General features: G+C 47.3%; 1 long non-coding RNA gene across 1 annotated transcript in view; it reads right to left on the reverse strand.

Annotated features, from left to right (window-relative positions):
- Window positions 1-10,170: 10,170 nt before the first annotated feature.
- Window positions 10,171-12,799, reverse strand: part of LOC123383501 — a 30,374-nt gene continuing 27,745 nt past the window's right edge. The window contains exons 3-4 of the long non-coding RNA XR_006593310.1: window positions 10,730-10,862; window positions 10,171-10,507 (exon numbers count right to left, since the gene is read on the reverse strand). This is a non-coding gene — a long non-coding RNA (uncharacterized LOC123383501). The remainder of the gene's footprint in view (window positions 10,508-10,729; window positions 10,863-12,799) is intronic.

A 12,799-nucleotide genomic window follows, 5' to 3' on the forward strand; every position in this document is an offset into this window, starting at 1 on the left:
GGGCGCCTGGGTGGCGCAGTCGGTTAAGCGTCCGACTTCAGCCAGGTCACAATCTCGCGGTCCGTGAGTTCAAGCCCCGTGTCGGGCTCTGGGCTGATGGCTCAGAGCCTGGAGCCTGTTTCCGATTCTGTGTCTCCCTCTCTCTCTGCCCCTCCCCCGTTCATGCTCTGTCTCTCTCTGTCCCAAAAATAAATAAATGTTGAAAAAAAAATTTAAAAAAAAAATAAAAATAAACATTAAAAAAAATTAAAAATAGGGGCGCCTACGTGGCTCAGTCGGTTGAGTGCCTGACTCCTGATTTCACCTCAGGTCATGATCTCTCGGTTTCAGGAGTTCGAACACCACGTAGGGTTCTGCGCAGGCAACACGGAGCCTGCTTGGGATTCACTCTCTCTCCCTCTCTCTCTCTGCCCCTCCCCCACGCGCGCGCGCTCTCCGTCTCTCTCAGAGATAAATAAATACACTTCAAAAAGTACATTAAAAGATAAATTAGTTAAAAATTAAAAATGGAGATCATGAAGACAATAACGGCCGTATGAAAGGGTTTTATGAGAAACACGGGTATAAAGTACGTAAAGCACGTGGACTAATCCCGGTACACAGTCAGAATTCCACAAAGGAGACACTCCAGGGCTGCGTTCTAGTTCAAAGGGGCAGATACGCAAGGGTCACAGACCACATGCTGTTTTTTGCATTGGTTGATCTCCATTCAGCATAGTTTGTGGTACTCAAGACATTAAAGCCTCCCACTCACCTTGACACAGCCACTCATAGAGCCTCATAAATGTAGTTCTCCCCAACGCCCACACCCTCACAAAGGTCAGAGAGTCAACATCTTCCGAGGCCAAGCAGGGGAGGGGCAGAGAGAGGGGGCGACAGAGGCTCCAGAGCAGGCTCTGCGCTGACCGCAGCGAGCCCGATGCGGGGCTCAAACTCACAAAGCGTGAGATCATGACCTGAACCCGAAGTCAGACGCTCAACCGACTAAGCCAACCGACTGAGCTCCAGCACCGTCTTCTTTAATCCCGACCCTTCTACCTTCCCCGAAAACAAAAGCCAGAAGAATTTCCTTACTGGGTTTTATCTAGCTGGGACCAACCCAGGGAGGCACGTTCAGGAACCAGCCGGTCTCCTTTCAGCAACGGAGCAGAGTAGACGGTTCACAACGGCACGCGTTAACGTCCGGGCTCAAGCCCACAGATTCAAGTTCTCTCTCTTTTGCAAATGCTATAAGGAATTCGTACTTCTCTTCAGTCTTCTGCACACAACAGCGGGGAGCTGCCTCGATCCAAAACCAGGCTGCTTCCAAACACGTAATGAGAAGTGCAGAAGCCCTTATCAACCTCCTGTTCACCTTGGCCCGTCTCTAGGGATGTCGATGAGAAGCACTGTGCCCCCACAGCAGAGACTCAGTCTGGGGGCTCCCCAATGTCTGTGCTTCCTTGGGTATTACCAGCTAGCGGCACACGGAAGGCCATCCCTGGCATTCAGGGAATAATTCCACTCAACTTCACATTTTGATGCAAACTTGGCTAAGCCCGTAAGTTGCACCATTCACTGCAAATCTGCCAAGCAGTATAATTTAACGACCACGGCACTCGTGGAGCCCAACCAACCCGGGGTTCAAGGCCCGAACTGCCACATGCCAGTTGCCTGCCACACGCCCACTAAGGAGACAAAGGACAAACTGGTGATATTGAAACCAAATAAAGACGACGGGCACACAGGGGCTTGGCTTCCTCATCTCAACTGAGGATAACTGCCTCAAAGAGTTGTTTTCATTTAGCACAGTGCCTGCTGCAGAAGCATGCCATAAATAAAAACAGGTAACCTTTCAATATAAACAAGCTAAAAATAGAACTTAAACCTTGGAAGCAAAAAAAAAAAAAAAAAAAAAAACCCACCAACAGCAAATAGGGGCGCCGGTTCAGCATCCGACTCTCTCTCGATTTCGTCTCAGGTTACGATCTCATGGTGCCTGGGATCAAGCCCTGCCTCGGGCTCTGCCACTGACAGCACGACACCTGCTTGGGATTCTCCGTCTCCCTGTCTCTCGCTCTCTGCCCCTCCCCCCGCTTGTGCGCTCGCACGCGCGCGCCTGCGCTCTCTCTCTTAAAATAAACAAGCTTTAAATAAATAAATAGGGGCGCCTGGGTGGGTCAGTCGGTTAAGCGTCCATGACTTCCGCTCAGGTCATGATCTCACGGTTTCATGGGTTCGAGCCCCGCGCCGGCCTCTGTGCTGACAGCTCGGAACCTGGAGCCTGTTTCGGATTCTGTCTCCCTCTCTCTCTGCCCCTCCCCTGCTTGTACTCTGTCTCTCTCTCTCTCTCTCTCTCTCCCAAAAATAAATAAACATTTTAAAAAAATAATTGAATAAATTAATACAAGATAAATATGCAAGAGGAAAAGAAAGAGCAAATAATATTTATCAAGTGCCCACTACAAGCCAGGCACTATTCTAAGGGCTTTATATGTAAAAACAGTATTTGTGATACAGACAATGGAGAGCTATTTAGACTCTATAATAATAAAATGATAGCAAATACTTATTGAATGTTTAGTGCCTCGTACTATTTTTTTTTGAAGATTTTACTTTTAAGTGATCAATACACCCAACGTGGGGCTCGAACCTCTAACTCTGAGATTAAGTCACACACTCTACTGACTGAGCCACCCAGGCACCCCTGCCCTGCACTTTTCTAAGGACCTATAAGGACTTTTTTTTTAACAAGAGAGAGAGTGCGCATGTGCACAAGCAGGGGAGGGGCAGAGAGAGAAAGGGAGAGAATTTCACGCAGGTCTCGATGCAGCAGATCCCCATCCCATGAGTGTGAGATCATAACCTGAGCCAAAATCAAGACTCGAAACCTTCACCGACGGAGCCACCTAGGTGCCCCGAATATGATAGGACTTTTTAAATTCTCAAACAACCCTATGAGGTGAGTACGGATGTCCCCATTTCACTGGAAAGTAGAATAGCTTCCACTAAACTCAGGCAGTCTGACTTCAGAACCCATGAGACTTGAAGACGGGCCCTGGAAACACCTCTTCTACAACTCATTCCCATTTATTTAAAGCTGCCCACTGTAGTTTGGGGTGGGGAAGAACCATTTTGCAACCTGGATTCTAACAAGAGACACCATTTATCGAGCTCCTATTATGTGAGATACGACCGACGCTGGGGTGTTGATACGTTGTATTAAATTCTCACATCAGTAATGTGAGCGGATTACTAATGTTTATAGATTATAATAATGGGGCTGTCCCCAATCACACAGCTATGTTTCCTGCTCCCCACAAAGCCAAATTTATCTGAATCCAAGCTACACGCTCTTTACAATTGTTTACAATTCTCACGCGGATCACTCACTGCCCATCCCTACCCTCCAACCCCCAAAGCCCATGATCAGTAAGTAGGAGAGATAGCTATTTTTTTATTCCTGTCTCCACATACTTTCTGCTTTAAGAAATTTCTAGCCATCGAACATAAAAATATAGTAATATCTTCTCTTGACCTGAAAAGTACATTTCCCTTTCCTTTATTTCAACCAGGAGTGGCATTCAGCCATCAGGACACATTGAATTCTGCCCCCAAGAAATCTTGAAAGCTTCTGTACAGACCTGGGAATCAAGGTTCCTTCTCAGCCTCTGCTTAAGAAGTGTCATTTGTGGGAGCGCCTGGGCGGCTCAGTCAGTTAAGCCTCGGACTTTGGGTCAGGTCATGATCTCGAAGTTCCTAAGCTCAAGCCCCACGTCGGGCTCTGTGCTGACAGCTCAGAGCCTGAAGCCTGCTTCAGATTCTGTGTCTCCCTTTCTCTCTGCTCCTCCCCTGCTCACGCTCTCTCTCTCTCTCTCTCCCTCTCTCTCTCTCTCTCTGCCCCTCCCCCACTCACACTCTATCTCAAAATAAAACCTTTATAAGAAAATCATTTTTTAAAAAAGAAGTGTCGGGGCGCCTGGGTGGCGCAGTCGGTTAAGCGTCCGACTTCAGCCAGGTCACGATCTCGCGGTCCGTGAGTTCGAGCCCCGCGTCGGGCTCTGGGCTGATGGCTCAGAGCCTGGAGCCTGTTTCCGATTCTGTGTCTCCCTCTCTCTCTGCCCTTCCCCCGTTCATGCTCTGTCTCTCTCTGTCCCAAAAAATAAATAAACGTTGAAAAAAAAATTAAAAAAAAAATAAAATAAAAAAGAAGTGTCATTTGTCCTTTTGTAGCCTCATAAATTCTGATCTAACAAACCTGCCCCATGCTTATACAGAACAGATTCATTCTCTCCCCAAGACAGACGGAGCAGGGGCCCCGAGACATGAGGTGCGGGTATGGTGGGGGCAAAGGGATGTTTATGAACATTGCAAGCACTTGAAATATGAAGAGGAACTAGGAACGGTAGCTTTGTGGGCAGTCATGCACCCAACTAAAATGATTCAGAGTGGCTGGACAGCCTGGAAGTCAAGCATTTAAAAGCACTGGGTATTAGGCAGCATGGAAACCAAGTATTTTTAAACTCCACAGAGAAAGCAATTATCACTTTGTATTTTGAGAAAACTACTTCAGCTAATGGCTTTTTTTTTTTTTAATCTCCAGGGTCTGAAAGCCCAGAACCCAAAGTCTTCAAAAAGAAAAAAAAAGAAACAAAGGCTAGTAGAAATAGGCCAGCGTGCTGTCCAAGTCCAAAGTAGGGCCTCTGTCTGCGGGTCAGTGAATCAAGAACACGGATCGTGGCAAGCACATGAGAGGGAGGCTGTATGTTATTTTTCCTCTTCGGTGAGAGTCAGCTTGCTAAAGAATAGAAGGCAGATGCCTCAGTGTTGTAGTTAGGAGACTCTTCTAGAAGCATCTATAGGTACCCAAAAGAAACGCAGAAAGGCTCTGGGCACAGGCTGTGTGGCCCCAGAGGGACCCTGCAACCGATGCCTTTCTTTAAAGTCTCCCCTCCCCTACTCAAAACTCAACGAATAAACAAATAATAAGATTATCCCATTTACCCTCCTGAGAAAATGGACCTAACAGAGCAAAGAAAGTGACTTACAGGCCTTTGGAAACACAAATGGTCCTCGAGTGGGGAGGGGGGAGGGGACAAAACAGTTACAGATTAATAAGGTAGCAACTGCTAAGCAAGCACCCGCCTTAGGACCGGAAGAGGCGGGTGTGAGTGGCTTTGCCAACTTAGTGTTGAACAAGTCACAAGCCCGTGGAGGTGATCCGTTTCCTGCCATCAGTTGTTCATTCATTCATCAACTAAGCATGTTTGAATGCTCTATCCCGGATCCTGCACTAGGCAATGGCGCAGAAACAGAAATAAAACAAGCCCTGGGTGGGGCGCCTGGGTGGCGCAGTCGGTTAAGCATCCGACTTCAGCCAGGTCACAATCTCGCGGTCCGTGAGTTCGAGCCCCGCGTCGGGCTCTGGGCTGATGGCTCGGAGCCTGGAGCCTGTTTCCGATTCTGTGTCTCCCTCTCTCTCTGCCCCTCCCCCGTTCATGCTCTGTCTCTCTCTGTCCCAAAAATAAATAAACGTTGGAAAAAAAAAAAACAAAAACAAAAAACAAGCCCTGGGAATTCTTTTCCATCTGCAGCCTCTGAAACACACCTAGAAACAGTACGGGCTCTCATGACATTGTATCTTCCTTCATGAAACAGCTCCCGCTTACAGAGCACGATTTTGTGGCAGGTGCTAGGCTAGAAACTCTTTATAAAACACCCCTTGGAAAGTCGCATCACCACATTCATTTTACACGTAAGTAGGTTTCTGAGAGGGCGAATAGCTTGCCCAAGGTCACGCGCGCAACGTTCCAAGTGGCAGAGCTGGGATTCCAATGCAGAACAGTCCGACTCGGGCTCTTTCCACCCTGCCACACTGCCCACGTGTGATGCGGCTGTCAGCCAGATGGCTTTTTGTGTTTTCTATCAAGCACACAAGGGGCTGACAAATGTATTTCTTGTCCTATCCAGCTTCTGAAGAGGACAGCAAATGTTTGGTAACTCAGCCCTGGCACGACATCATCTGACTTATCCCCTAAACACGAAGGCTGAAAGTGATGACCAAAAGAGTCCTGGGCAAAAAGGACACATCAGCCTAATCACGGTCTCATAAGATGACATATGCAGCGTTTATTACCAGTAGAGACTTGGTGTGCGTGGTCTCTGGGACTCAGCGTCAGGCCAATTATGGATTGAAGGGACGAATGCGCTTCCCTTTTTCCTTCAGGGATTATCACGATCATTTAGCATCACTGGTGATGGGGCAGACCGGTCATGAGCAGCAGGTCATTTCGACTGAGTTGTCAAATTTACTGGCATACGATTGTTCATATTTACTTACTAGTCTTTTAAAAGCTATACAAGATCTAGTAACCTCACCTCTGTCGATCCTGGTATCGGTAATGTGTGTTTTCTCGTACAGAAGTCATAGTTGCGACCATGAGCTCCAGGTTTAAGCACGAACTCTTTATTTTTTTTTTAATTTTTTTTTAATGCTTATTTATTTTTGAGAGAGACAGAGTCAGAATGAGAGTGGGTTAGGGGCAGAGAGAGAGGGAGACACAGAATCGGAAGCACGTTCCAGGCTCTGAGCTATCGGCACAGAGCCCGACGTGGGGCTCAAACTCAAAAGCAGTGAGATCATGACCTGAGCCCAAGTCGGACGCTCAACCGACTGAGCCACCCAGGCGCCCCAAGCACGAACTCTTTAAAGATTCATATTCAGACAGCAGCAGCGATGTAGCAATCGGAACAAGAGACTGTACAAATGAATCAGAGACTGTGTTCCTCAACTCTTAATTAATTACGGGGACCCCTGGGTGGCTCAGTCGGCTCAGGTCATGATCCCGCGGTCCGTGAGTTCGAGCCCCGCATCAGGCTCTGGGCTGACCGCTCGGAGTCCGGAGCCTGCTTCGGATTCTGTGTCTCCCTCTTTCCCTGCCCCTCCCCCGCTCACACTGTCTCTCTCTGTCTCTCAAAAAAAAAATAAACATTAAAAAAAATTAATTATAAAAGATCAAGGCTGAAAGGAAACTCTGAAAGCATCTGACCCAACTCTCACTTTACAGACGAGAACACCAGAGCAAAGAACAGGGAAGTGGATTCCTCATGGTCAACAGGCACTGCTTACTACACAGCAATAAAAATCAGAAAGGGAGGGGATAACGGAGGTCAACTAAATGCTTCATCCTTCTTGGTCAAAATTAAAAAAAAAAAAAAAGGGGGCGCCTGGGTGGCTCAGTCAGTTAAGCGTCCGACTTCGGCTCAGGTCATGATCTCCCTGTCCGTGAGTTCGAGCCCCGCGTCGGGCCCTGTGCTGACCGCTCAGAGCCTGGAGCCTGTTTCGGATTCTGTGTCTCCCTCTCTCTCTGACGCTCCCCCGTTCATGCTCTGTCTCTCCCTGTCTCAAAAATAAATAAAACGTTAAAAATTTAAAAAAAAAAAAAAAAAGAACCCAGAGGTAAATAAACACAAATCATTTTGTGTTACAGCTGTAACAACACAAGAACCGAAAATGAAAGCAGTCCTGATATGGCGACAAAGTAGCTAAGTGACTTTGAGTAAACTCCCTGGGCCTCAGTTTTGTTATCTCTAAAATGGGGATAACTGCCTGTGCCGCAGCTCACTTCCTAAGGCTCTTATGAGGAACAAACAAGAGAGTAAATGTGGAAAATGAGAATAGTTCTCAGCCCCAGAGATGGTTTCTGGCAGTTTCTCCAGCTCATTTATATACTAGGCCTCTTGTTACAACCTCCCCCAATCTACTGGCTTCTGTCCCCAGACTATCATCCAATCTTATGGTCTACTCTTTCTAGCCTCTGATAAGAAACACTTAAATCTTTGAGATAAAAGTACAGTTAGAAAATACCTAGTGTTCTCTCTCAGTCTCTCCCCACTAATCAAGATCCTCTCCCTACTACTAGGGTTCCTCCTTGGGGTTTGAGATTTCTTATTCTAGAATGACTCACTGTAAAAGGAGGGAAAAAAAAAATCAACCCTGGTTTCCCTCCCTTTGTCAGAGTAGGGTCTCAACGTAAAACAAAGATCCCTCCCTCTAAAGGTTTTTTTTAGGGGCACCTGGGGGGCTCAGTGGGTGAAGCGTCTGACTTCAGCTCAGGTCAACATCTCACAGTTCATGAGTTTGAGTCCCGTATCGAGCTCCATGCTGACAGCTCAGAGCCTGGAGCCTGCTTCGGATTCTGTGTCTCCCTCTCTCTCTGCTCCTCCCCCACTCGTACTCTGTCTCTCTCTCTCTCTCTCTCTCTCTCTCTCTCTCAAAAATAAACATTAAAAACAAACCAAAAAAAAGAAGCTGTTAGAGCTGGGAACAGTCATCTCAGGAATATGTCCCTAACAGTAGAAAGACATCATCTGCGCTCCTCTGTCCAGTATGTTATTATTCATGGGCCTGAAAGGACCCAGCTCTACCTTCCAATGTCTGGAGATACACATCTGCGCGCGCACACACACACACACACACACACACACACACACACACACAGGCAAACGCACACCATACAAGCCCCAGGCATGCACCCTCCCTGGCGTGGTGGAAAGAAGAAAAAAATACTCTCTAGCCCTCTGAGAGGCTTTTTGCATTAACGGATGGCGTAGTCCCACTAAGCAGAAAATCAGAGTGACATTTTTTCGAGAAATGCACACTTGTTCCAATTTTCTTGTCTAAATTATCCAAAGCCCTCACAGTCCTGATATGGTTCACTTAAAGATCATCCCTCCTGTTACTGAGTGGGCTGCAGAACGATCGTGCCTACGCAAGGTATTCTTCTGGGTGTTGGAAACTGTGATGAAATTAACTCCAACTTGCAAAGTTCCATCAGCACCAAATAAGGGAAGATATTTATCCTGCAGCTGAAGTTCCAGAGGGAAGACGCAGAGGGATGGGGGTCTCAAGTGATTTGTAATTGAAAAAGTTCAAGTCAGCAGACGGGCTGAAGGTCCCATAAGATGTTGCGAACGATTAGCAATATAGCCATTGGTATCCGTGTTGAATATAAACCACTAACGCAAATTAGAAGAGTTTACTAAAAAAAAGTCTTGTCAGTTTCTCCCAAACCCTTTCTTCTATTTGACACAAAAGGCTATTTGTCATGTGTCATTTATAACTAAGATCAAATGCGCATCGTTTTGAAAGAAAATGAAAAAACGACTGCCTGAACAGGGAGATGGAAATGATTATTTTTCAAAAGTAAAGCAAAACCCAATTAAACACGTCTTGCGCCTTAAAATACTCCCTAAAGAAGTGTCTAAGGTCTTAATTAGCTTTCCTCCTTATCTCCGGTAAAACAGGCTCACCAAGTTTTCTATGTCACTTCCACAAAGGCATTTGAAAAATATGCGATCACCCACACGGAAGATGTGTAAGCGCATTCCCATCCTATTTGAGACTTATTGCCAGCAACGTGTGTATGTTTGTACATTTTGACTAATAACTATGGAAAATTATGGAAGATGCTGTTAGGAGAATTGGTTCCATTAGATTAGGAAGGAATATTCTTCCAATATTTCTATAGGCAGAGGTCTAATCTCCTAATAAGCATGATTTACAAAATGAATTTTAAGTCATTTTAATGGAAAGTATTCTCTAAACTGGGATGATAGACTCTTTCGTCCGGAATTTGATTCTGCTCATCCGTGTTCTTTTTTTTTTTTTTAAGTTTACTTTTATTTATTTATTTAAGTAATCTCTACACCCAAGGTGGGGCTCGAACTCACGACCCTGCAATCGAGTCGCATCCTCCTCCATTGAAGCCAATCACACGCCCCTGACCCATTGTGTTCTTAATTTTTTTTTTTTAACATTTATTCATTTTTGAGAGTGAGAGAGACAGAGCGTGTGCGGGGGAGGGCCAGAGAGAGAGGGAGACACAGAATCCCAAGCCGGCTCCAGGCTCCAAGCTGTCGGCACAGGGCCCGACGCGGGGCTCGAACTCACGGACCGCGAGATGGTGACCTGAGCCGAAGTCGGACACTCAACCGACTGAACCACCCAGGCGCCCCTCACTGTGTCCCTAAAAAACACATGAAGCTCACTGAAATTTATTTTTTAAATATCCGATGCATAAAAAGGATCCGCTTTTGAAGACTGCCCTGAATAAAGGTATCTGCAGATACCCTGTGTTGTTTCTCACTCTTCAATAGCCGACTCCAACTCTTTGATATTTTACTGAGTACATTTCTTTAAGTGTATCTATTTTCCAGAGAGAGAGAAAGAGTGAGCACGATCAGGGGAGGGGCAGAGACAGGGAGAGAACCCCAAGCAGGCTCCGCACTGTCAGCACGGAGCCCGACCGGGGGCTCAATCCCACCAACGTCGAGATCGTGGCCTGAGCTGAAACCAAGAGTCAGATGCTCACCTGACTAAACCACCCAGGGGGCCAAGTGAGCGCGTTCTTTACCAAGTGCAAGTGTGGAACTGCTTCTACTAATAAGGCTGTGTTGCTTGGGCCGCCTGACTGGCTCCGTCACAAAAGCAGGAGACTTTGGATCTTGGGTCGTGAGTTCGAGCCCCCTGTTGGGTGTAGAGGTTACTTTAGAAACTAACTTTAAAAAAAAAAAAAAAAAGACTTCATCGCCAACGTTTCCACCTTTAGGAGCCTTCCCTCCACTTGAAATGCACCGTGTGACAGCCGGAGTCCTGGCATCATTCTGCACTGCACCGCCCCCCCCCCCCTACTTCACAGAGCTTTGTTGGGAGTCTGAATCTACCAGAATCGAAAAGGAGGTCAGTTACCTCAATGTCCCCTTACTCCAAAAGCAAAAGAGGTTCCCAGGGGTGAAACATTTGGCTCCTTGATGGTCCAATGACCGCTTTTTGTCATGCGGAAGGTTTCTCTGTCATGCTCTTTTGCATATCCCAAGAGTATCTGTAAGAGAAAGGAGAAACAAAGCTGTGTCAAGCCCCCCTCTTACCTTCATCCTGCGTGACCTTAACAGACCCGCCCTTGGGCGCCACCACCGCTCCTTTGCTCGACCCTGTGAGTCCATGCACGACCCACCTGCTTTTCTGAGGCCTGATTCAGGCGCTGGAGCTGGCCCAACTCTGACCAAAGACAATCTGAACATGGATCCCTGCCTCCCGTTCAACCGGTGTGGCGTGTAACCCAGGAAGCAATATACAACTTGGCCTCCCACAGAATTCAGAGTTTTGTCTGCTGGAACAGAACTGTATGGCAGGCCTGTTTGAAACATCTCCGCTCCCCATTGCAATCAGTCTCCATTCGTTTTTGTTTTGTTTTGTTTTGTTTTTGTTTTTAATGTTTTATTTATTTTTGAGAGAGAGTGAGCGAGCAGGGGAATGGGCAGAGAGAGAGAGAGGGAGACAGAAGATCCGAAGCAGGCTCTGTGGTGACAGCAGAGAGCCCAATGCGGGGCTTGAACCCAAGAACCAGAACTCAAAGAGCCGTGAGATCATGACCTGAGCTAAAGTCGGATGCTTAAACCGACTGAGCCCCCCCCCCCCCCCCGCCCCGGGCGCGCCAAGCTCCATGTTATATAGGCATCCCTACAGAGAGCTACATCAAGACCGCCCCCAGGGCTTCAAATGGTACCAAGTGGGTACCCCTTAGACACTCGTACCGAAACCGCTTAAAAGCATCAAGTTGAACAAACATCAAAATGGCTGCACTAACGCTTCAGAGAAGCTCGATTTCAAAGTAACCTTTTGCTGCTCTTCCGCAAGCCTCCCCTCTTCCCTTCTTAGCATTTTGTTTCAGGAACCCTAGAGATTTGACAAAGGAGGCTGGCAGCATATACACACACTATTGGTTTTCAAAACCGGCTAGATCCTGTATTGCCCTTTGAACACTGCCTTTCCCCTCCCCCCACCCCCCTCCGGCCCCATCCTTCGGGGAGAACTGGCAGTTTTTGAAGGCCAGAGGCCTGCCCCGGCCTCCTTGGCCTGGCAGAGCGACCAAGTTCTTGCCCCTCCGGATTCCAAACTCGGTCTATTTTGGCTCCAGAAGCACAGAGGTCGGTTTTTGCCAACAAATTCAAAGTAGCCAGAGGGAGGGGTGCCTGGGTGGCGCAGTCGGTTAAGCGTCCGACTTCCACTCAGGTCATGATCTCACGGTCCGTGAGTTCGAGCCCCGCGTCAGGCTCTGGGCTGACGGCTCAGAGCCTGGAGCCTGTTTCAGATTCTGTGTCTCCCTCTCTCTCTGCCCCTCCCCTGTTCATGCTCTGTCTCTGTCTCAAAAATAAATAAACGTTTAAAAAAAAAATTTTTTTGGGGGGCGCCTGGGTGGCGCAGTCGGTTAAGCGTCCGACTTCAGCCAGGTCACGATCTCGCGGTCCGTGAGTTCGAGCCCCACGTCGGGCTCTGGGCTGATGGCTCAGAGCCTGGAGCCTGTTTCTGATTCTGTGTCTCCCTCTCTCTCTGCCCCTCCCCTGTTCATGCTCTGTCTCTCTGTCCCAAAAATAAATAAACGTTGAAAAAAAAAAAATTAAAAAAAAAAATTTTTTTTTTAACTAAAAAAAACAAAGCAGCCAGAGGGAAAATGATTGAAAATAATGGCTATGATACCAATACTAATAACCATGATCATAGCAGCTAACCCTTATCAAGTGCTCCCGGGCTTCAGGGACCACGCTATAGGCTTCATGGACCTTGGCGCATTTAATCCCTACAAAATTCCCCTTAGGTCAATTACCTTCACTTCACAAATGGGGAAACTGAGGCTCAGAATGATCAAGTTACCCAAAAGCAGAGCGGCTAGCGAGTGAGAGAGATGTGGTTTCAACGCTACTGTCTCTCCAAAGTCACATTCTCTCTCTCTCTCTCCAAGCCGGGGACTCCTAACCCAGC

The sequence above is a fragment of the Felis catus genome, chromosome X (genome assembly GCF_018350175.1).
Source record: "Felis catus isolate Fca126 chromosome X, F.catus_Fca126_mat1.0, whole genome shotgun sequence".
NCBI classification, from domain to species: domain Eukaryota; kingdom Metazoa; phylum Chordata; class Mammalia; order Carnivora; family Felidae; genus Felis; species Felis catus.